We start from the raw sequence: 25591 nt of genomic DNA on the forward strand, positions 1-25591 counted from the left end.
ATTTTTTGCACATTTAAAAATTTCGTCAGTTCTGTTTGCAATGATAATATGCTAAACACAGGATTTGAACGAAATATTGTCATGGATGCACAAGTTTCCAAAGCAATCAAATCATTTGCAGCATAAGATTAAATTCCTAATCTTGATAAATCAGCAATGTTACCTGCAATGTGATTTGTCAAATAATTACCTGACCCCACGGCTTCTACCCGACGAAGAATTTTATGGATTCTTTATTTTTGTACTGATTTCTAAAAATCCTGTTACTCTATCTACTCGGCCGGTCAATCGCTAATTGAGCTTAAAAGGATCACAAATTGCCACATACTTGCGAATAAATGCGTGTATATTTAGAGCCAGTTTAGCTAAATTGTTTTAATCTTCAAACGGATCTTAGAATTTAGTATCAACTGTTGTTAATTAAAGAATTCCTTTATTTAAATTACTGTTTCTTCGCCATTTAGCATCAGGTGATGTGTGAAGGCGCCTTATGTTTGTTTTATTTTTCGCACCTAAGCTTTGTTAAAATAAAACTGTATTAGCAGCTGACGTTGTTAACTTCAGTCATGTATTCGTTTGTTAGCCTATAGCAGAAACTTAGTTAAAGATCAGAGGTAAAATCACCTATAGCTCGATGGAATAATAATCTATAAAAGCAAATTTTAATCCTGGAATAATGCGAATAGGAAAATAATAAAAAACGATACCTCATATTGTCTCGGCATCATATGAATGCTCTAATTCCTTGTATTTTAAAGAGGTAATAAGGTTTTACTCGTCTCAATAAACTAAGCACTTTCTATACGAGTGTCGGTAACGCCTTTTACTTGTGTTTATACCTTATACTGCTATTAGGCACTTAACTATTAGCGAGCATGGTTAATGGTGATTATAGGTTTCTAGCTTGGTTCACTCCATTCAATGTGCCACCTTCTAACGTTTATAATCTTTATGGTACTGTAATATGTACACTAACTTTGTGTACAAGTCAGGTTTCTGAGATGCCACTTTTAAAATCAGTTACTTAATTTTTCATTCAAGTTAATGTTAATAGCAATCAAATTAGGTCACAGACGCCGCTTCCCTAACTTTTCTGATTAACATCATTTATATGTGTTCCTTTGACTGCAACAACAAAAACATTCAGCCGACTTCAAATATAAAACTACTGAACCAAACAACTACTAATAAATCTAGAATAATCAATAACGAAACGTCGGGAACTAAAATCTAAAATTAAACCGCGATAAAATCCGTAAAAGTAGTTTCATTTCAATAATCAATAAATTAATGCCTTTCTAAAATACGAAAACATTACCACAATACCTATGCATTACAACAAACCTATAGAAACAAAGCACCTACTCCAAGCTTGTATCAATAACCAGGCTCATCCACAAGACATCTATAGCATATCATCGAACTAAGTGGACCCTCCAGAGCTCTCCGCGTCAAGCGTACTCCAACCAAGTACGAGTATACCCCTCAAAGCCACTTCAAAACGAATCTAATTACAGAAATAATCCCACACCGTCAAACTTAACGAAAGGGTGATCCAGAAGATTAACGGACGTGACAATTAGGGTAAAAGCCCTGACTGTCGGCTCTTGAAAATCATTTATTTGTATATTGGCGGTCTCCCCACATTCGAGGGCGTCTCAAGGGACCTGCCTAATTGCGTCCTGTCACATGTCAAATGTAAAAATTGGTCCCAATAAAGTTGGCGTTTTAAAAGCTACTGATCTGGTTGGACCCAGGGATTGACTTGTTACTTTTTACTGTTGACTTTTTGTTTGCTCGCCTCATTTGTTTTGATGTTGGGGTGTTTCGTGATTCTTTGTTTTTTGTTTACAATGTGTTGCTAAGTGATTTAACTTAATTAGAAACCGAAAGTCAATTAGGTTAGGTTAATACGATGAACCCAAAAATGTACAGTGTACACTTTATTTTTGTCTGTTTTTCGTCTTAATAATCAGAACAATGGATACAAATTTAGACGCATGAGTGATTAGGCATTTACTGCAAACAGAAATCAAAAATTATCTGTTTACATTCTAAACAAAAATTCCCAGAGCCAAACTTTATGCACAACAAACAAGCAATCTAAAAAGGATTCACTTCACCGACCTCATAAAGACCGTTTAATACTTCTCACTTAGCTCCCAAGTGAAAGTTTTAGTACGGCGAACCTCACAGGTCGTCCTCATATGGCAAAATCCATAACAAACATCGACCTTAATGCTACGCAATAAAAGTGCTGTAAATGTCAAATTGTTATCATAATGCTAACCTACGTAGAACATAAGTCCGATAATACCAGGTTTAGGAATAACTTCAAAGGGCTCCTTAAATATTGAATAAACACTGTCCATGTTATTGTGTAAACTCCCTACTGTTGCCTTAACACCAGCTTCTGATCTTCAGGATATAAAATCTGGGTGTTAAGTTAAGCTCGAGCTAAGTTTGGAGTTAAGCTGTTTACACGACCGGTGTCTTAGCGAAATTTTAACACGATTTCCACCTACGGATATTGTTAAATTAGTCTGCTTTGGATTGCGATCTCAGTATTATGCACTTATATGGATGGTACACGAATCAGGCGCCAGTCTGATAATCTCCTTTGTAATAAGCTTATTTACCGACGTCCATTCAGTCTGAAATTCTGTTCTTAATCTTTCATTTTACTCTTCGTGGCTAAAGATACAATTTCAGCGCATTTTACGATGTTTTGATTTTTTTTGTTGTGTCATATATTGATAATACATCGACCATTGATATATTGACACCATGGCCCCAAGACTCTTGACTTCCACCGTTCATTAATTCTCAGTTAAAGCCAACATTCATCACGACACGACCTCACTTATTTGCAGTGGAAGTATCGTTCACACATGATCTACCTTTACTATATATTACAGGTCTGTTAAGCTGTTGGGTTGGTGACCAACATATCTTAATGACAGCTATCTAAACGATGATTGGCTGAACCTGTCTCGTACGAACGACATCAGGTACTATTGGAACTCACCCTATGGTAGGAAAGTGGGATATCTTCCCTTCCTCTTTTTGCTAATGGAATAAAGAAATTACATCGGATATGGGTTATTTTTTTGCATAATTATGATATTGTTAAAATTTTCATGGTTGGTAATGAAATCTGGCATGGTTTTTAGATTTTTTGACGAAAATCAGTTGTCGAATCTTTTTATCCTCAACAGATTTAGATTGGGAAAGACTTCAAAAAATGGGGCAAAAATGTATCCCTGACCCTAAGGGTATCTCGCGAGTTATTCCAAGTGAAAAGCGATCGAACATCCATGGTAGAACAAGACGTAATGGTGGTTCGCGCCAAACGTGGCTTAGTTAGTACAGAGATTGATTGTAATGGACGGTTGTGGGATGATTGAGGATCTGTGGTCTTGACATCAATGAGCCGGGTACTGCCGCGCAGATTATGACTGATAAAACGTGTACATTTCATTTGAATTGCTAAACATTACAACGATTTGAATATATAATTTGTAAGTTTATTTACGAGTATGAAAAGTGGCTGTCACAGGATCCTAACACTTTAGTTAAGATGTTTTGTGTACTTATTTACTACGTTTTTTACCTGAAGCCTGATAGGATCACTTTGTTGCCACGTTGCCATGTTCACCAAGCCCACTGTCTGTTAATCAAGACCCTTTTTCTGGAAAACACAAGGAGGTATGTATCAAGCTTAAATTAAACACAGATAAATGAAATTTATCTATTTGATAAATTAGTTTAGGTCTACAATCCCTTAAAGCTGTGTAAAAATCAAACTTGTAATCAAAACCTAAAGGGGTATCCTGTGTGATCAATTTAGGTAGTTTTTTTACGAAGAATGCCTAAGGTTATTAACAGTATAATTGACTATTTCACTTAAGGCTTGTATTCTCGCTAGTGACCCTGTGCATTTGGACGAGTGCAGGGGTGATATAGATGCAGTATTTATACGGGACGCATTTTTAAATAGTTATTAAATCAGACATATTTTATTAAAAAGTAACCAAACCAAATCATTTTCTTATGTACTGCAAAGCAGTAGATTTTTACCCGACTGCCAAAGAAGGAGGGTAATGTTTTTCGAGTGTATGTAAGTATGTATGTATGTCTTTTCCTTTGTGACCTCCTGTAGCCTAAACGGCTTGATGGATTTTGATGTATGAGGTATCGTTAGATTTGTCTTGATTACGGGAGTGTCATAGGATACATTTTATCCTAAAAGTCCCACAGGATAATATTTTTTCTAAAACCTATATTAAAATACACTACAATATGTGTTCTTAATCGATAGTTAAATAAACAGAAACTTATTTTGAATACAAATTTACTGAATATAATTTATAAATGTTGATGGAAAGCATCGCAGGCGGGGACCACCTTGACCGCCACCAACGAAAATTCTGCTAAATGGTGCACAACCGAAATGACTATAAATAAGCCTCTGTTGGTCCCCGCCTGCGATGCTTTCCATCAACATTTATAAATTATATTCAGTAAATTTGTATTCAAAATAAGTTTCTGTTTATTTAACTATCGATTAAGAACACATATTGTAGTGTATTTTAATATAGGTATTGTTTAAACGGTATTACATAATTAGTTTTTAGCATTTGATTGATCAATATTATTGTGGGGCTTGTTTTACTCTTTTTTTAGTGTGCAGTCGGGTATTTTGTTTTTTTAATAATAATTTTTTTTTTTCTAATGTTCTTTTATTAAAAATAAAGCAGTAAAATGGTTATATCCCTACGAATTGGAGGTGATTGGGGATTTTTTATGTTATGTGATGCCAATAGAAAAATTATGACTAAACCAAATTACGTGTCATATCATGTAGATTACTAACTATTTTTTGCAGATATAAATTCTCTGTAAGTGCCGACGAAAGACTTAAACCAAAGCTTATAAACTTCTGAATTTATATCACCTTAACTAACTTCTTTTCTTTCATCAATACTTTGGCCACCACTAACGGAACTTTGCGAACTTCAGTTTTTTTTAAATGCTGGTTTCAATTAGCACTTAAAAAAAAACTGACTTGTATCTAAGTAACACATAGTTCTGTTGCCATGAGGAACGAGTTAGTCATATGGTCATAAAAAACCTATTCAGTTCATTCGTACGGGGGTTTCCAAATATTTTTTTGCGATCACAATTGACTCATCAACTCTTAATTGAAAATGTTTATTCAAAACTGTGCAATGGTTTTATTTTGTACTCCAGAATTTTTGCCAATTTTTTTTTTTGCTTTTTGGGCATTTTATTCTGATCTAGTTTAGATACCATAATCATGCTAAGATCGAAATAATATAGCACTAAAATGGATCTTTTTAAGTATTTATATTATAATTTACTTCAGTTTCAGCAATTTCTGCCATTATCGTGTGACGAAGTCACATAACATAATTACATATTTCTGGCACAACACACCTAAAACAAAAAGTCATATTAGATCCAAACTAACTTATAGTAATCTAAAGCAAATATTTGAAACGCATGAACATCTTTATTAAATTGACCAAACAGCATACAGCCGTAATCTTCCCATCATTATTCACAACAGTAAAAATATTAGCCCAAACATTTGAAGTGCGAACATGAATGAACTCCAGCCATTAACATTTATACACTTCAAAGCGATACGTAAGCTTGTACTAGCCAATATTAATCAGGCACTTTATAAGTTTACGAGTACGAATACTGCAGCTTCAAGAGTGCACCGTTAATGGTTACGACCAGGGTTACATAATATTAGATAACTGTTTCGATGCTCAATACTTCTGTGTGAGGCCTTTGGCCAGCATTGGGATATGTACAGGCTGGTATTATCTGAAAGTTTGGATCAACTATAGATTAGCTGCGTGAGGGATCTGTCCAGCTTGAGAAAATTACACGCTTGTAATTATCCCTATCTAATGTATTTATATGGCAACTACTAGTAGAACCCCCATTAAGGTGTGTGTATCTGTGTACATGAACTATTAAATAAATAAATAAATAAATAAATAAGGTAACGTTCGTCGTAAAAGATCCTAAAATAAAGCTCATGAATCAATGATACATGAACATCCCGAATGTAATGTATTTGTAAGGCGAGCAGCATATTTGGATGCCTCTTTTTTTCGGGCCCCTAAAATTGATTCCAACCTGTGCGATAGCTACTACATTTTGTGTCACCATTTCAAACCCACCGTGTCGCCGGTTCTATCCCCGCGTTCTTTCAAACGATCGTTTGTTCTGAGTGTGAGTGTCTTTGTGCATGTGACTAGAATGTTAGCGAAACCCGCGCGACACAAGAATTACACCCCCTAAAGCGGGAGTCATTCAAACAAAAAAAAAAACATAAAGTTATCAATACTTTAATACCGATTCCGTCTAGATCATAACCCAGTCTATGTAATCAGCAAAGTGTCACGTACTAATTATCATTGGCAGTGCTGAGCCGGTAATGTTAGGGTACTGGTGCCGGCTTGCCCACCAATTTGTTATATTAACAAGCCATACTTAGTAAGTAGGGTAATGGCTGCTAAGATACCTGCTCTTGAGGTGAATACTGATAATGGGGCGTATATTTGCAGTAATAACTTACGTAGGTTAAGTTTATACGATTTAATCTTGATTTTCTGTTCTTTTTGTCTCTATTTTCAATAGTATTTTCGTTATTAGTTCGGGTTTTGTTCTCTTCTCTTGCACACGTTCTAAACATCCATGTTATCTCAAACAAGCACCGGTCTTATATTAATTGATCTTGATAACATATTACTAACGAGAAAAATAAAGGCAAATTATAACTAGTGAAAATCAATAAAATCTTCACTAAAAGTCTTCTAAATAAAATTAAATCATGTAAAATCGTCTCCTGTATCACAATGAAAACAGCAAAACAAATAACTTAAAAGATCGTGTTACGATTTAAGCTATCTCATAGAAGCGACAAAGCCATACAAAAGCAAAAAATTCTAACAACATTTTTACAAGCAAGGTATAATAGCAACACTTCAATAGCCTAGTTATCTAGATACAATCTGCGCAGCATCTTCATCATATGCCGACGCAAACTGGTTGATTCGCGATAAATTCCCATCGCGATTACAGGCGTCGGCTAATGGCGGATTATCGGCGCCCGCGCCGCGCTTACAACTTGCCTATAAATAACATATTGAAAGTGGAAGTGCTGAACTTCTTCACTGGGAGGATGCTTGGATTGAGAGTTATGGAGATATGTTACTTATGACCATGTAAGTATAGAGGTGGATTTAATATTTCAAAACAATTATATTTTTATATTTTTCATTAATATTTTCGTCCAATCTATCGAACAGCTACTGTTATGTTTTGTGTGAGGAGTACAGCAATCAAACACGGTGGTTGGACAATGACTGGTTTATTTCACTTCATGCATCATTCACATAGGTTATCTTAGAACTACCTCCACAAGCGTTATTATTAAGATTCTCAATGAAATTATTTACGTATACCTACAGCTACCACGCCAAACCTACCAAGTGCGACCTTTCGGTTCTTTTCCCTCGTAGCATCCAAAGACGCTTGTTCTCAGTCTGGATGTGATTGTGCATGTGGGTTTCGAAAGCCCCGCGTCACAAAGAATATAATAACTTAGTGTAGGGATTGCTTTTTTCATAGAAAAAAGAGTAATAATTTTAAATACTTTATATTTTATTTTAATTTTCACTTTATGAACGAAGTAGGTATTCTCATCTCAATTCATATTCAGATATCTCTACTTCCTACTACTTAAACTTACAATGTTTCATTTTGAAAATCAACCGCTCTTAGCAAACTTGTCGCGTACTGAAGACCCCTAACCCATTTAAAGCGAATCTTAGAAACAAATTATCTGTAAACACAAATTCTGTCGTAAACAAATGTCAGAATGTCTGACACAAGTTTACCGAGGAGAATTTAGAACGCTTTGCATTCAACTTGATGTCACCTTGAATGCGGAAATATGTCGAATAAAAATGTATTCGTGAAGGGCTTTTGAAGATCATGTAAATACAGATGTGACGGGGAAATGTAGCTACAATATGATTAACATGGGAATTAACGTTTTCTTCAAAGAAAAAAATAACAATGTTGTAGAGATCAAATCGACAGTGCTTTTAAAATCATGTCATCGAGGTTAACCCAGATAAGCCAGAAACTATTTTTGTCTTGGACAGCTGCATTTTTTTTTATATTCTTAATTATGGCTCCAGAATTTCAGGACAAAAAAATAAAAAAGTAAAGTTTCCCTCGGAAAAGCTGAAAAACTACATCCCATATATGGGTCGGTCGGCTTTAACTTGGTTGAAATTAATCAAATAATGGGACTAGATGTCTTAATTTTAATGAACCCATGTATGGGTCGGTAGGTTCATCTGGGTTAATCCGGTGATAACGAAGCTAATTCTAATAAAAAAGTTCTTCAGCATTCATACAAAATTAAAAAGGATAGTGAAATTCACTATGCTGGTTTTGGTGCGGTCATAAATAATGAAAACCATCAATTGTAATAAAAATAACAAAATAGTCAAGAAAGTAAAAAAGAAATATATATCATATCAAGCAAATAATACCAATGTTTCGTCGTCCACTTTCATAGGATTTCTACAAATACCGCATCCAAATATTCCACAATCTCCCTCAAGAAGACTCAAACTATTTTAAGGGAATGTCCTCGACTTGCAGCATGATAGGAACATAAATTACGACCTGTAATAGTTTTGCTGCATCAGGGTTGATGAAAATACTGTTAAGGATTTCTAATATAATGTTCTAAGTTATTGAGTATCTTATTAATAATTTGAACTCACTGGCAGTTGTATCTAGATGCAAAGCTTTCTACTCTAATGGTCTCGATTGATCGTCTTGCAAAGAAACTGGATTTTCATTTACAAAACCCATATTATTACCGCTAATATTAATTCCTTCTGTTCTAAAAATAATACAAAAACTATGAGAAGATGGAATGACAAATATCAGTCACAGATTAGCACAATATTACAGAATTATTTAATTATTGTTGTCGAAAATAATTGTCAGTGTCCTTAATTCCTCGAATAATGGTATTTATGCAAAAGCAAGTTCCATTAAAACAAAGCAATAGTCCAATGAGACAACAAACCTACTTGCACCGACCATGAAGTCTCAAATTAATGTAAGCCTGTCGGACTAGACACCACCGATACTTCTAACGTCTTCTAAATCGATGTTCGCATCTAATTCCGTATTTAACACTTTTGTTTTTGCAACACTACCTTACTTACCCTAATGCTTATTTATATAACCTATAATGCTCAAATATTGTCCTTTTACAAGGCTTTTGTGAGTTGGTAATTAGAAAGGAATCATTCCTTATTTGATTTTATCTTTCTGAAAATGTCCGGCACCAGTAACGACTCTGTTTTGATTACGTCACTGTTCAGCCAGCTGATATTATTGTGATGCAACTTTACTCTTTCAGTGTCCAGTTAAAGGTATTGGTCAGAATCATTTTTTCCCGATTTTACTAGTAGAATTTCATCAGTGCATGTGTTTTTTTTTGTTTATTCTCATAGAATGAATTGGTGACTACTCCAAATGATCTAATCTCATGCCGAAAATCCAGTGAAATATGCAGGCAGCCTCAAAAAAGTCACATAATCCACGTGATTTCACTAGAAATCAAAGTATACCAACATTTAAATGTCCAAGTGGAAACCAAAAGCAACACGTTTCGAGAAGTGTAACACATATGGCCATCTATTTAGCAGCTATTCAAATAATCTGACGCCACGCCACGAACATTGTGCCGCGGCGGCATCCGGAACATTCATGCATCTAAATAAAATAGACGCACCCGCCTGGTCTACATGTATGTGTGTCTACGTTTAAATGAAATTTTGATATGTATATGACGGTGATGCATCATCGTTTCATGTATATAAGTGCAAGAAGTTCCGTAATGTTTGTTTTTCTTTCATTCTGGTAAACGTGAAGCTTTTTTTATCACGCTTTTTTATTTCAAAGATAGGTATACGTATTTGTCCTTTTCTAGCTTCCAATAATACATCTTTGTAAGAAAGTTTATGTGGCTCTTGAGTTGTGGCATTAATATTATTGTATTGTTTAGTTTTTAATCTACTTTAACTCCTGAGTTTGCTTTGTACACGTAGTATCTTCTTAGGGTGGTTAGGTTCGAAATGTAGATACAGCCCATGTAAAAAAATACATGTAAAGTTGATAAAATTTATCCGTTTCTTTTTCATTGATAAGTTAAGTTTGTGCTTTATATAAGCATATTATGATTTCAACTTTTTGCTGTATACTTCTGGTTGAAAATTCTGCAAATTTATTCCACACCTTTTTTACTACTAGCACACCGAAATACACTCCTAATAATCCAAGAACCTAAAAAATTACAATCATCTAACTTTTCTGGAATTTAAAACCGTCTCGAACCTCCATACTAAGACAGCCATAAATAAAATATGAATAAAGTAATAAAGCCTTGTTCGAACACATTCCAATGCACATAACTGGTGTAAATAAAATATAGGAATACGGTCAAATATTGTGAAACGAAATTATAGAATAATGATGTATATTTGTACTATGGAGCTTTTGATGGAGGCCTGTTTGAGGTGTGGGAGGGAGACAGCGCACTACACTGCATAGCTCCATCTCGCTGCTACAAAGTTATCGGCTCTTAATTTGAGACCTTATAGTACATGTTCTGTATCCAATTTGTATAGGTATGAGTGCACGAGCTGTTATCAGCAATCGATTAGTTTGTAGCTAACCTTAGTGCAGGAATGGAAAGTTTGATTTATGTGAACACGTATATATGATCAGCTGTTTCTCGTAAAGTGTATTTTTTATGAATTTATTCACTCGCCTTAGCTTTTGATCTTTAACTAGACTGAGTAAAATGAAAGAACTCAGTGTTATTCCTTAAGTCTTCATCGACAAAACCTTTTTCAATGCTACGTTTAACTTTTTACAAAAAAACAACTTCCTACTTTAACTCCAGCCTATCGTAAGGCAATTTTTTATAATTGTAATTTGATAGATTCCGAACATCTAGACTGGACAATCTAGGAGCTTAAGATGTATAATCTTAAAAGCTAGGCATGGACGATAAAGTATAAATAAAAGACAAAGTTCAGTCCTCATGAGCTTTAATAAAAGCGAAGGTCAATTATATGAAAATAATTAAGTGCAGAGGATTAAATACTTACACGAAATATCACTATGCTAATCCTTAACTCTCGAGAGTAGATCGCCGACAGGTCGCAGGGAATATGAAGAGGATCATATAAATAGGATTCACGTGTCTCGCATTCATGCGAATTCTGAACTGGCGCTTAGTGTGACCAAGGAATACTGCATCTGAATAGAAAGGAGGATATAGGCGATGTGGACGATGGAGACGTTACTGTAGTTAATGTAGTTTACCGTAAAAGGGATGATGACCGAATGCAAAAAAAAACTGTTTAGTCCAAAAGATGCTATTGGACACGTTTGTTCGCACGAATGTTCACTTTTATCTGAACAAATGAAAATGAGTGACGCTTGCTTGAAACGTAACGATTTCCTAAAATTAACAAAGGTTAAAGGAAAATATCATGCTAAAACCTGGATTCCAAATATTAAAAACTGGAAACGCAAAACGTAGTGAACAAGCGCAGTGATAGAAGAGTATATTCCTTTGCTATTTGAAATTTAAACAGTAATATTATTACTATGTAGCCACTTAAGTACTAAATTATAGGGTATTTAAGAATTAATTAACAGCGCCATATAACAAACAACATAATTTCTGTACGTGCTAGGAATCTGACGGATGATCATTATTTGTATATTTTACTGCAACATAAATATCGGCAAACAGCTTTACTATCCATTGTTCAATGACATCAATTTGTATTGATATTAACTACCTTTATCCCGCATCTTCTACTGCTCCTTTAAAAGCTTGCTTTATAAACTAGGCCTTAGCCTATGTATAAAAACCCCTGAAAACTTTCAACCTCCACAACTTTTAAATGGCTTGATCGATTTTTATAAAAATCGCTCAATCATTTCTTCAACAGCTGTGATGTCACATACAGGCACGTCAAACTTATAACACCCCTCTTTTTGCGTCGGGGGTTAAGAATACTTTACACTAGACTCTAGACGAACCTTGGGAAGTAAAGTAGGTACTATAATCATCCATTACAAACGATTTGGAAACCAAATTCCATTGCAAACTTTCCAGCAAAAATGTTACTAGCAGACAAAGTTACACATAACAATATTATTAGAACTATTCGCTTCCGGGCTATCGACAGTTAAATTTATTACCTTACATAACTTAAATAATGTCCATCTATATTCCAATCTTAGTCACTAAGTTTATACATCCATACGTTTAGGAACTGTGAGCTTGACGTGTGCTGTGATGCCACTATGTCCAGTACATTACGCTCTCTCGCTTTTACAATTCCAGGCGTCCTACTCTGAGAATTCATAGTACAGGCATCGTCTAGTTTCTAGCAGTCTCTTTGTACTTGTCTATAGTTTTACGCAGAAGATGCTTAGTAACTTGTCGACAATCAAATAGCGTTTAGTGAGCAAATTGATTGATTGGCTTCGTATTTATACAATGCGGATTCATGCCAAGTGAATAACGTAGGTGCAGTAACATTTGAGTTTCTGCGTAAGAGTAGAGGATTTGTTTCTTGGCTTTAATTTTTTTTGGTTAATTTGTACGCCCTTCCACGATTCTTTGTCCTGGGCCTTATGTTCCATAAGTGAAGGATTTGGTGGAGGCCTTTGCCTAGACTGGGACATAATGGGGAAGATAAAAAAATTGAACGTTATGAAAACTGTTTCCCTTATTATGATGGTTGGATGTAATCTTACCGGAGTTTTCCTTAATAATTCATTTACGATCACTCCTTGTGACCTAAAGTCAAGTAATTTAAAACTTTTTCCAGTATTAAAGAATTAATTCAGTACAAATATTGGACAAGCCTGCCAAAAGCACATCATTGCAATTTATGTCATCCAGAATATTTCCCAAGCAGGTAAGAAGATGAACAAAAGACGAATAGAGTAGAAAGTGACGTATACTCCACCCACGCCTCAGAATAATACCATTACGAAAATATTTATAACAAGTAAAAAGAGGTGTTATTAAACGATTGCATAACATTCGGAGTTTTAACCTCGCACAATGCATGTCAGAGGTAAGGGACTCGGAGACAGTAAATCACGCCAGCCGAGCCATTAACTGTGGGCATGTTCGGCTAATACGATACAAATGTTTGTACAATAGAGTGTTTAAAACTGTCGCTTCACGATTTATGGGGCTCGTCCAGGAACGACCGACAGGGATGGATTTGGAATAAAGCAGATTCAGTTAAGTGTATTATCGAATTTCGTCTAAAAATGTTTTAAATAGATGAGAGAAAATGGGTTTTTTTCACGAATCCTGTATAAAATATTAAAGGGGAAAAATGTTAAAAAAAAATCGCATAGTAACTATTAAGAACATCCAGGAACATATTCATCACGCAGTTATATCATGACTTACATGTACTGCTTGATATTCCAGACCTCATGGAGTCTTGAAAATATACCTCAACATACTCCCCCTGTAGATCAATCCCAGTAGACATTATATTAAGACTATGATAGCAAAATTACCACCATCAAGTTTCACAACTTTATTTCCTTCATAAAATATTTTTCGAGTGTGTCCCTGTGTTTTCGTCGCTTGTCACAAATCCATCTCGTTGTGAATGTCAGTAGCGGCGCCTGCGCACCTAAGGGCTGAGGCATGCTCACTATTCTATTCTTCGAATTTCACTCGCATTCAATATAGGCCAAGGAATAGTTTCAGGAAAATATTTTGTTTTACTTAGCTCAGTACATTTATATGCAAATATATTAAATGTTTATAAGAAAGACGAATGGTTTTATATTAGTTGCCAAGAAAGTTGTGAATAATCGCTGTTTCTGTGGTATTATTTAATCCTACACACAGACACTTTAAAAACTTTCAAGTAAACACTCTAGATGCACGGTTCCAAAATGTAAAGGACAAATCGCGAAGATAGAATATAAATTAATCTTTTTAAAATATTTATATTCACGGTATATCTTATCAAATACATAAGTATTTGTGTATACGAGAACAGCGCTAAATAGCAAAACTATTAACTCAAACACAAACTAGTACTAAATAAAATCATTTAAGAGAATAAGAAAGAATCAAGTAAACGCAAGAAAAATAATAATTTTAAATACCTCATGCCTCCCACTTTACTCTATTTAAAGTTAAAATAACTTTCCTCCAAGTAAGTCTCTGTTGCAGCCGGTTCTCACAAATCCATCTCGTACGGTGTCAGCAGTGGCGCCTGCGCACCTACGACGCTGTTATGTTAATACAAACTATCTTGTACTATATCCTCGCTCGTTATACATGAGAATCAAATTTGACTAGGTCGGTGAATATGTGATTTTGGATCACATGATTTAGGATCATGTTCTGATATTTTTGTATATTGTTATAGGCTAGATTAAGTGCTTTATTGTTGACGCTGATGATTTGGTTAAGTAAGAAATTGGAGAGGTGATTCTTGATATTGCTAGAAATTTGATAATCTTCTATATTGTTTGAGATTGTGTGGTAAAGAAGTAATTTGAAAGGCTGTTTAGAAAGTATTGAGAGAGGGGATATTTAGAGACTGCTAGCCTAGTTATTTAACGCTGATTGAAATTTTCCGATTTTTAAATACTAGCAATACATAACAATTGAAGTTTCAATTCTTATTGATGATTCGAAGGGTGGTCGTGGCTCCGTTACAAGAAGGGCGAAGCAAGGAACATGAATGGGTTTGAGTTGAAGTCTGATGCTCCTTCCCGGTCAACCCGAAGGAAGTCATTGGGTGATTTTCCATAAAAAATAACAAATTTGGAACCAAAATGAAAATGGAAGTCTACCAAGCAGAAATGACGACATTTTTCCACCGCCAGAATATCCAACACTGCATGACGGCCATAACGAATATAATCTAAGTATCTAAGTAAGCACAGAAGCTAAGTACCACGTATCAAATATAATTCAATATCATATCTGACATAAGACACGATATATAACCTCGTTCACAAGTTTTATGTTGTTGTTTTTTGTTGGAAATTGTCCGGTTTTTAGAATGTGATCTACTTCGCCCTGTTCCGTGTTGTAATTCGTTTAGTATTTGATTTGTGGATGTCGAATAAACTATTGAGAATATAGAATTACATATCGACCACCTTAAACGTATATCCGTAACTATCAATTCTTCCGTATTTTCCCACGTTTTTTTTACACTCACTTTTCTTGTTTTTTTTTGTACTTTTCAGGCACTTTTCTATAAGCTAGCAGGCTGAAATTCAATTTACACCTATAAAAACGATTTTGATTAAACTTTTAATTGAGTGATTACAAGAACTTGGGATTTTAGATTTTAAATCTAACAATTTAACCGATTTTGTTGATTCTGTTTTCATTAAATGTAGAATGCCTATCATTTAGTCCCATAAATGTTTTTTAGCTCATTCGATTTTACTTAAAGTCGGTTGTATATTTTAGTTTTATTTCCGAGCCAATGACATTGACCTAATACGATAACCTATGCACATAAATGTTCACAACTTGTAACTTAATCAATAATATCTAACTAATGAAACTTTTATAAGTTCCCTTATGTCTGTTTCCCAATATCATTACTCTCTCTTTCTTTCAAGGTGTTTATTCTTGGTATCGGTAAATTCTCCGTAATTTTCTTACAAAGCAACTTATAGTCCTTTGCTACTACAACTTGTGCAACAACGAACCTTATTTGAATATCCATAGCTATTACCAAACTGCCCACGTACCTAACTTCCATTGAACACCATCTATCCGTACTTTCGTTTGCAGATGAAGTGATACAATATTTACCGCGGCTGTTCAAATTGAAAGCTAGGACGGTAGTCCTTTGATTAAGGCAATTAGGGTTGTCAGTGACACGTAAAATATTTAATAGGCAGCGGGACTGTCCAAACGGTTACTGCGGCCCCGTTACTCGAAGGACTTTAGTCAGTAGGAGTCTGACACTGCCTTTCGTTCAACCCGAAGCGGATGGTGTCATTTGACGAACCCATTCGAAAAAAAAAGGATTAAATTTAGTCTTTTCAAGGTCTGGAAACATAAAAAAAGTTTTTACGTTACTTGTTCAGGCATTTAAAATGGTAAACAATCTTTGTGTGTATTTTTGTCTAAAACTCAGTAAAAATTAAAACACAATTTTAAACAAACATAAAACAACAATAGACTTTACTGCTGAAATAAACTATTCGTTTATTTATAGAATTTGTGTTTTATTAAGATTTAGATAAAATTGGATGTTTTTTGTAGGTACCTCAATAAATGGAGTGGATGGTTGCTACAGTAGCGATATAGATAATGTGCGCCAATTGCCGCATAAAAAAAAGAAAACGTAATAAAAAACATTACTAATGTATCACAGAATATCAATTAAATAGGTAATAATTTTGCACAAAACGCAAATTTTACAAAAAGAAGTTCAGCCTGCTGATTCCGATACCGGGAATCGAACCCGAGCCTCCTGGGTGAGAGCCAGGTATCCTAGCCACTAGACCATATCGGATTGTTGATATTACTGCAAAATATTGAACCACATTCATCAATAGAATTATTGCTGAAACTTAGTTAATTCAACGATTATTTACACATCGATTCTAAATCCTTAGTAGAAGCACAACCTAAATAATATGATGCGGTAGATAAATGTACATACACTAGCTAATTAAGAAAATGTTGCTTTTAAAAAAAATGCGAATGTAAAAAAAAGGTGATGAAAGATAGATGTTGTCCGATACTCAGACCTACCGAATATGTACGCAAAATTTCATTAGAATCGGTCGAGCCGTTTCTTAACTTTTTTCGTGAAATGACTGCAGAAGTATTTAAAAATTGGGAATCGAACTATTTATTTTTCAATTTTGAGAATGTAAGCAGCCCTGCTAACAAGTAAATGAAATGCTGTCGATATCAGCCGCTTAAGGCGTACACTTACAAAGCGAGCTGATAGATAACGATGTCAGTTTTAATTGGAACCCAGCATCGAACGATCGGTTTTACTCTATTCAGAAATATGCAAAGAGTTTCCATTGAAATTTGGACAAAAAGAATGATGACTTGGTAACAAAACTTTTTAATCCATAAGAAAAAAATATTAGACACGTGCCTTTGTTTTTTTATTTATTATTTTATTAAACAACAAAAATTGGTAAAGAACCGCTTTTTTGCGGAGGCTTTAATGTTTAGGAGGGGCCTTGTGGGGTAAAGGTTTCACAAAAATCATACACAGAACTGACGTCACGCATAATTTCCATTCACTGTCGTTTGAAAAATATCTTTTACTACAAGACTTCCACTCACATGATTCGACTTTTTTATACGCCTGACCAGGTATCCTCATTACAACTAACCCTTAATAACGAACGTACGCAAAAGTTAGAATAATAATTATGCTAGGTAACGGTTATACGGAACCCGTCCTCCAATAATATATGTATAATGAGGATTTCTATCGACGCAGCCAGTCTATTAATCAGCCCTGTAGCTTGCACATTAGTACGTGTACCACTAGCCAAGCTATGGGCGTTATAATCGCATGAATAAATTCATTATTAATCCAAATACATTATCTTATTAAATGTGCAGAACTAAGTGGGCTTGGTTAGAAAGCTTTCTTAATTGAATTACGATTTTAAAGAAATGTGAGGAAGAAAATTATTGTCCAAAAAACAATTTCTAATTGTAATCTGTTTTTTTTTCATTTTACCTGTTGGTAAATTTATCGTGCACTAGACCAGTACAAGAACCAGAAAAGGTAATGTAAATGAAAATAAATTAGATATCGACAAACCAAATTACTAAAATACCCACTGAATTCCATGAACGTCCGAAATTACAAAGCACGCGCGAACATTTTAACTAATTATTCAGAATTTTAATTATACAACGCGATGCCGAAAATTCTCATTGTGGTACTAATTGATTACACCTGACTACCATCACTTTACCTGTTGAAAGCCAGCCAGAACATAATTTGTTCTTTAAAAATGGTAAAACACGGTGTAAGGCTTTTCGGAGGTTGAGTTCCATTTTGTAAGGTGCCTGTGAATTAACATTATTCTTGACATACACAGTTGGCGAGTTGTAGAGGCCACATAGAGGTTGATATTCTTCAACAATTACGGTTAATGTTATATTATGCTGACTGGGTCCATAAAACTCTAATTCCAATGGCTATCCAACGATCTATATGTGAACTTGTAGATTTTCGTATCACATATTATGGACCTTTGGAGTTTCTTGCCTTGTCTTCGGTTTAGGCCTTTTTATTAGATTTGAAAATAGTTAAAAATATATTTAAACTTGCAAAAATGGATTTCATGGGAATCGTTTAATTCTCAAAAAAACTTTGCAATATTTAAAATCCAACACTAAGGGCCTATTTCACAATCGCCACGTAAGTTCCTGTTAAATTACTCGACAGATTTTTTTCATACGAAGGATATCAAGTGGATTTGTTCTAGTCCAGACGGAATTGTTTTTTTTTTAATATCTAGAGATCTCACCATAATAACACTCCTTACCTCTCACAAAGGACTTCAGAACTACATCTATCTTGATCAAATCACTAGAAATCCCTTCCAAACCTACACTGACATCCATTTCTCCACGTTTCTCATTCACCGACAATTTGTAAACGTCGCGCATTTATTATCGACGCTGATTACAATAGATAACTCGCACTTAACATGGCGACAAAGCCTCGTCAGATTACAAGATACGGGCACTGGGTCACAGCCACAGCCTACTTAGACCATATCCTCCCATTGATGGGAGAAATCTATGGAAATATCACTTACAGTGATTCGTATCACCTTGGGAAACTTGTAGGAAACCTATGATATACTCGTATTTGTCTGTAAGGATAACCTTCTTAGATAAAATTCCTGATTTCTGTTGCTATTTTAAGTGGTCAAAGATCTCTGAAAATGGCTATTTTTTTTTACATTGAAGCCCATGCCTCGCCAGTCAGTCTGTTAATATGCAGTTACCTAGAATTGAAATAAATATTGAACGCACAGTTTTCGATCAACTTTCAGCATAGCGCGGAGAGTTGATTCAGCCATCAATTCTCGAATATTTCGGAATATAAATTGACGTCATGTTTTTGCGATGTTTTTCTTGCATTTTAAAGCGTGAATCAAAACTCTTAGTCTGACTTGGTACCTCTCCTAACGCTTCTCATATTGAAGTAGAATTTAAATGATCACTTTAAGCAGGTTCCTCTTCATGTTCAAATCTAAAACCTCAAAACATTATCATGCATTATACATTACCTAAATTAATCGTAGTTAAATTTCTGGGCATACAAAAAGATACCCATCTCCTCCCCGTATGATAATGAATCAATGACATTTTCTACCAAGTAACATATGTATCTAGCAGAACAATTACCGGGGCATGCATGCATATGATTTTGAGTCGCGCGCACGCATCGCTTTGTGACGGGTGTGTGATCGGTACCGTCAATATGTCGAGTACGTTAAAGTGCAGTGTTTGTAACATTGTGATAGACGAGTTGCTCTCGTATATACAAAATAAAATATCGGTGATAGACGAAATTACATTAATGAGAATATGTACAACGTCTTTCTCAAGCGAAGAAATACAGAAATCAAAATCGCTGTTGTTTGATTCTCTGTCAACGGATGTACGTAAAATATCTAGAAAACGTAAAGGAAAGGAAGTTAGAGATTTGGAAGACATCATTAGTCTTTTCAAAGTAACAGATCCTGATGCAATTCCAATATTTGTGGCGAGGCAATTAGAAAAATTGCCGCCTATTACATTTGATCATCTTGATTGTACGAAACTTCTCAAGGATTTGCTGCTCGTAAAAGAGGAAATTGAGCAAGTTAAGACGACATATGCTTCGGTCAAGCAGCTTGAAGACCTAAGAAACGAAGTTATCGGATTAAAAAACGACAGAATAATGTATACCCCAGCACAATACATTAATAACAAAAGTGGCGCATGGATTGATAATAATGAAGCTAATGCTATTAATGACTCAACGATAGAAGTAAATAGTGTGTGTGATAAATTACAAAAAGAGGAACTTGTTGCAAACAGTAAGTTGCAGAATAATTCCAATTGTAGGTATCCGAAAATAAGCGACAAAGAAATCGTGAACTGCGTTAACGAGGAGCCGAGTGTCGTAGTGACTCATCGTGATATGCAAAAATCGCCTCGGACGCCGCCGCCGCTCGCGCCGGTAACTGAGAACAAAACTAAACAACAAAAGGACGATCAGCTGACTGTGTTGATAACGAGTGCGCCCGTATCACCTAATGCAGCGGAATCGGAATGCGAGTCGCGAAATAATACTGAGTGGAGAACTATATCTTACAAGAAAAGATCGAATTATAGGTATGCAGGCAAAGCGGGAACTGCGCGTGACGTTCAAGGAAGTTTCAAGGCGGCTGAAAGGAAAGTTCCTATTTTCATTTCTAATGTCCATAAAGATACGATGGCTAAGGACATAGTGTCTTACATACAAAGTAAAACACAGGATGTTGTATCATTAGAAAAGATAAACACTAAGAAACAAAAAGAACACAACGCATACAAGTTCTTTGTATCAGAAAGTAAATTATCTTTATTCTTAGATGAAAATATATGGCCTGAAGGCATTATATTTAGGCGTTTCGTGCATTTTAAAAGCAAATATGTAAGAGATATGTCAACAAAAACGGCCACAAATCAAACATATAATGCATAGCACCTTTACGTTAACTAGTTTTAACTGTAAAAACGTTAAACGTTCCGTCGATAACATACGAGAAATGTGCCGTTTTTCTGATATCATTGCGCTTCAGGAGACGTGGCTGTTACCGGATGAGATCCAGTACCTGAGCACTATTGACAGAAAATTTAGTTCAACTGGTACTTCTGCCGTTGACACAGCAGCTGGCTTGCTGCGTGGCCGCCCGTACGGAGGTGTTGCGCTGTTATGGCGCAGTGACGTGTTTCAAAACGTATCTGTTATACAGTGTAATAATCCGCGCGTGTGTGCCATTAAAATCGTTACAAACGACAGACCTATTGTGGTAATTAGTGTCTACATGCCCACAGACTCGCCGGATAACCTGTCGGACTTTACGGACTGTCTGGGTACGGTGAGTGCTTTAACGGATGACTGTATGATAGAATCTGTATATGTGATGGGTGATTTTAATGCCCACCCTAATGAATTGTTTTTTAGAGAACTCTCTGCTTTTACTAGTGAACAAAATTTGTTATGTATTGATGTTGAAAGGTTGGGTATAAATAGTGATACTTATACATTTGTGAGTGAGGCGCATGGATCCAGGAGATGGTTGGATCATTGTTTGATTACACAGGCTACTGTGCCGACTATTAATAATGTATACGTGAAATATGATGTGCTATGGTCTGACCACTTTCCCCTCATACTAGAATGTAATTTTAACCTTTTAACACCAAAGGTATGTCATAAGTCAGTAACAGTAAATAATGCAGTATGGGGAGAGAGAAGTCCGGAGCAGATTGATTCCTATCGCAGTGTCTGTCATGAAAACTTGCGTTTAATTGATTTTCCATCGGAGTTTAGACATTGTTGTGATAGTTTTTGTAACAATATTTCTCATAAACCGGTCATTGACCGATTATATCGTAATATTGTAACGGCCCTCACAGATGCGGCAATATTAAGTAAACAAAGTAGGAAACAAAAAAAAATGTGTATTAATAGGGTGGAATAGGCATGTCAGAGATGCTCACAGGGAGGCCAGGTTAAACTTTCAGTGCTGGGTCTTAAGTGGAAAACCGTATTGTGGTCGTGAATATGAAAAAATGTGTGCTAGTAGGAAGATATTCAAATCCCGTTTAAAATGGTGCCAAAATAATCAGCACCAAATAAAAATGGATATCATTGCCGATAAACATGCATCGAAAGATTTTCGTGGCTTCTGGAAATCCACAAGTAAATTGAATAGTGGGCCTGGTCTGCCTGTGAGTGTCAATGGCTGCAGTGATACGAGAGATATTGCTAATTTATTCAAGGATCACTTCTATGTGCGTTCACAGTTGGGACCATCGGGGGAGATGCTCAATGCTGAGAAACCTGAAGGAAAGGTGGGCTTACGTTTTAGGGCCAAGGACGTGGAGAACGTGATCAGACACATGTCGCGAGGTAAGTCCCCTGGCCATGATGGTCTGAGCATTGAGCACCTTCAGTACGGTGGTGCTCATATTTCGCGAGTGTTATCACTATTCTGTAACCTATGTATGAGTCATAGTTATTTACCACCCGATTTAATAAAAACCATAGTGATACCAGTTGTTAAAAATAAATCTGGGGACATGTCGGATCTGGGCAACTATAGGCCGATATCCTTGGCCACCATTATAGCTAAAGTACTTGATAGATTGCTTGAGATACAGTTAAATAAACATCTTCAAATACATGACAATCAGTTTGGGTTTAGGCCCAAACTCTCAACCGAATGTGCAATTATGTGTCTCAAGCAAACTGTCAGATATTATACAGATCGGGGAACGCCAATATATGCGTGTTTTTTAGACCTTTCTAAGGCTTTTGACCTGGTTTCCTACGACATACTCTGGAAAAAGTTAAAAGAGGAGAATACGCCTCCAGAAGTCATAAATATCTTTAGGTATTGGTATGGAAACCAGGTCAACAATGTAAGGTGGGCAGGGCAACTGTCTGATTCGTATAAAATGGAGTGTGGTGTGAGGCAGGGAGGGTTGACCTCTCCTGTACTCTTTAATTTATATATTAATGCACTGATTGTCACGCTCAGCAACGAACATGTCGGATGCCATATTGATGACGTATGCGTCAATAATCTCAGCTATGCTGACGATATGGTGCTGTTGAGCGCCTCAGTCTGTGGTCTAAGGAGGCTGCTTTGTTTATGTGAGGGGTATGCACAAACCCATGGACTTAAATATAATGAAAAAAAGAGCCAGGTTATGGTCTTTAAATCCGGAACTAAATATCCCACCAATATTCCCCCGCTAAAAATAAATGGAACCTCCTTAGAAAGAGTAGATAGTTTTAAATACCTAGGTCATGTGGTTGCCTCAGATTTACGTGACGACATGGACATGGAACGGGAACGAAGGGCTTTATCGGTAAGAGCTAATATGGTATCTCGTAGGTTTGTACGTTGCTCCACTGGTGCTAAAACAACCTTGTTTAGAGCGTATTGCACAACATTCTACACGTGCAGCCTATGGATTACATATACTCGAAGATCGTACGAATCCCTTCGGATCCAGTATAATAATGCGTTCAGGATACTGTTGGGGTTGCCGCGTTATTGTAGTGCCTCCGGCATGTTCGCGGACGCGCATGTTGACGGTTTTAGCGCGATAATGCGAAAACGCATCGCTTCAATGGTCAGCAGAGTACGCGCCAGCACCAACAGCATCCTGAACATGATAGCTTATAGGGTAGATTCCCCGTACATGAATAATGTTATAAGACTTCATGTCTAATCTATTCTGTATGTTGCTGTATTTTTATATGTTTATATTGTGATTGTGACTTACTAACCATATTATTCATGTATTACTAACAAGTGGATTATGTTATCTTAATAAATAAATTAAATATATAAAAATAAATATATATGCGCTGCGGGGCTATCGCGATGCCCCCGCATAAACATATCATTAGCTGGGGGCTAGACAATTATCGTCTTTCAACCTGTTTTACTCCCGTGTTGTGTGGAAGTGACCTTATGTCAAATTAATTACGTTTACATACGATGGGTAAGTAATTTCGGTCTGTGTGTACTAAGCCTAATAGTAAATTAGCTGTTTGTAGGGACAGCCTTTATTTGGAAAGTGGATGTTTTGCAGTCAATGTTGTTTTTTTTCGTCCGAACTGTTTTTAGTACTTTATTTTCATTTTTTTAACAAATAGTTGACCAGCTGTTAACAGCCAAGCAAATTATCCACGCGGTATGTTTTTTTCGCGAAGTTGTTATTTTAAAATTCTATAAAATTTCCTCTCAAGTTTCTTTGAAAGCAAAGACAACATGACAAGGCACCTATCTTTGTAGGTAACTGTTCAATTTATTTCTTGTTTATAGTAATACGCTATCACATTATAATCGTGTATATTTAATAGATACTTATGTTAATTGATCGGGTGTTTAATGTCACGCTGTTTTGAATCGACACTGATTTTAATCGGCGTGTCTTTACGAAATACTGCATTATTCTAATATAATAGGATTTAACGTTTGGTCGAAAACTAAATATTTAAAGAAGACTGCTGAAAGCGACTGCTGGAGCTAGTACTTACAGATAAATTCTTAACACATTCAAAAAGCAAAAGAAATGTTACCTCATTCAGCTTATTAAAAAAAAACTATATCCGTATCTAGATTATAACCAACCTTTCGTTTGTCATTTTCTTTTTTTATTTATTGTTGTTGCATCGGAATGAGAGAGTTTGAGAGAAATTAGAGTCCAGCTATCTTTAAAAATTACATGTTAAAGTGATGGCTTAAATCTTTTAAATATTCTATTAATTTTATATTCTATTAATTTTTTTAATATTCACATAACGATCGAAGCACGAACTTGTTTTATTTTTTTATAAAATTCTTTCAACTCAATATATCATCATTCGAAATTATAAAACTTTTCATATTTAGACCGTAGTATACATATTAGTGACCAACTGCAACCGTAAATTATTAAACAGCCCTGTAGACCAATAGCCTCCTTACCCTAACCGAAAACAACAAACGATTCAACCTAACATCACAAGTTACCTACAAACGGTACAGCATCAATATTAAATCGATAACACAACACTCAACAGAATCCTCACACACACACACACACACACACACATTATAAACTCGACAGAAGCCGACGAACACAGCTAGTCTAAAGCAAACAGTATTTATAATGGCCACCTCGCATAATACGCCTCTAAATTCTAGTAATGGCTACCAGTTAAAATAGAATTAATATTGTGTAGTATCTGATACATGGCGACTGTGATTAATAATACCATTGCAGGAAACATTCAATATTTATATAGAAAGTTGCTCGTGTATTCTTGGTTTGAAATTGAAAGGTTTTTAGTGTGTTTCAATTACAAGTTTTGAATGCACGGATAGCCGAGTGGTTGAGGTCACCACGCTAAACCTACTATGCGCGTTGTGTCGCGGGTTCGATCCCCGCTTAGCGTTCGCGATCTACCAATGCTTGTCCTGACTTTGAATGGGCTTAAGACTTAAATAATTATGAAACCAGCCGCGACACAATTCGTACCTAAACGATGTTTTTTTTACCATCTCATGCACTGGTCCGAGGCGCCATAGATAGCGGTAGTGTGTGTGCTAGAATATTATCAGCAAAACCATATTTATCTACTAATTTTAATTGTAA

The 25591-nt window shown here is 35.6% G+C and overlaps 1 protein-coding gene and 1 non-coding gene across 5 annotated transcripts in view; one reads left to right on the top strand and one right to left on the bottom strand.

Moving 5' to 3' along the window:
* Positions 1 to 25591, top strand: part of LOC113499449 (calcium uptake protein 3, mitochondrial) — a 90311-nt gene that overhangs the window by 50501 nt on the left and 14219 nt on the right. The gene's annotated exons all lie outside the window — the stretch shown is intronic.
* On the bottom strand, positions 16626 to 16697 carry Trnae-cuc. The gene has a single exon. It is a non-coding gene; the product is annotated as a tRNA-Glu (tRNA).

Source organism: Trichoplusia ni, chromosome 12 (assembly GCF_003590095.1).
Source record: "Trichoplusia ni isolate ovarian cell line Hi5 chromosome 12, tn1, whole genome shotgun sequence".
Classification (NCBI taxonomy): domain Eukaryota; kingdom Metazoa; phylum Arthropoda; class Insecta; order Lepidoptera; family Noctuidae; genus Trichoplusia; species Trichoplusia ni.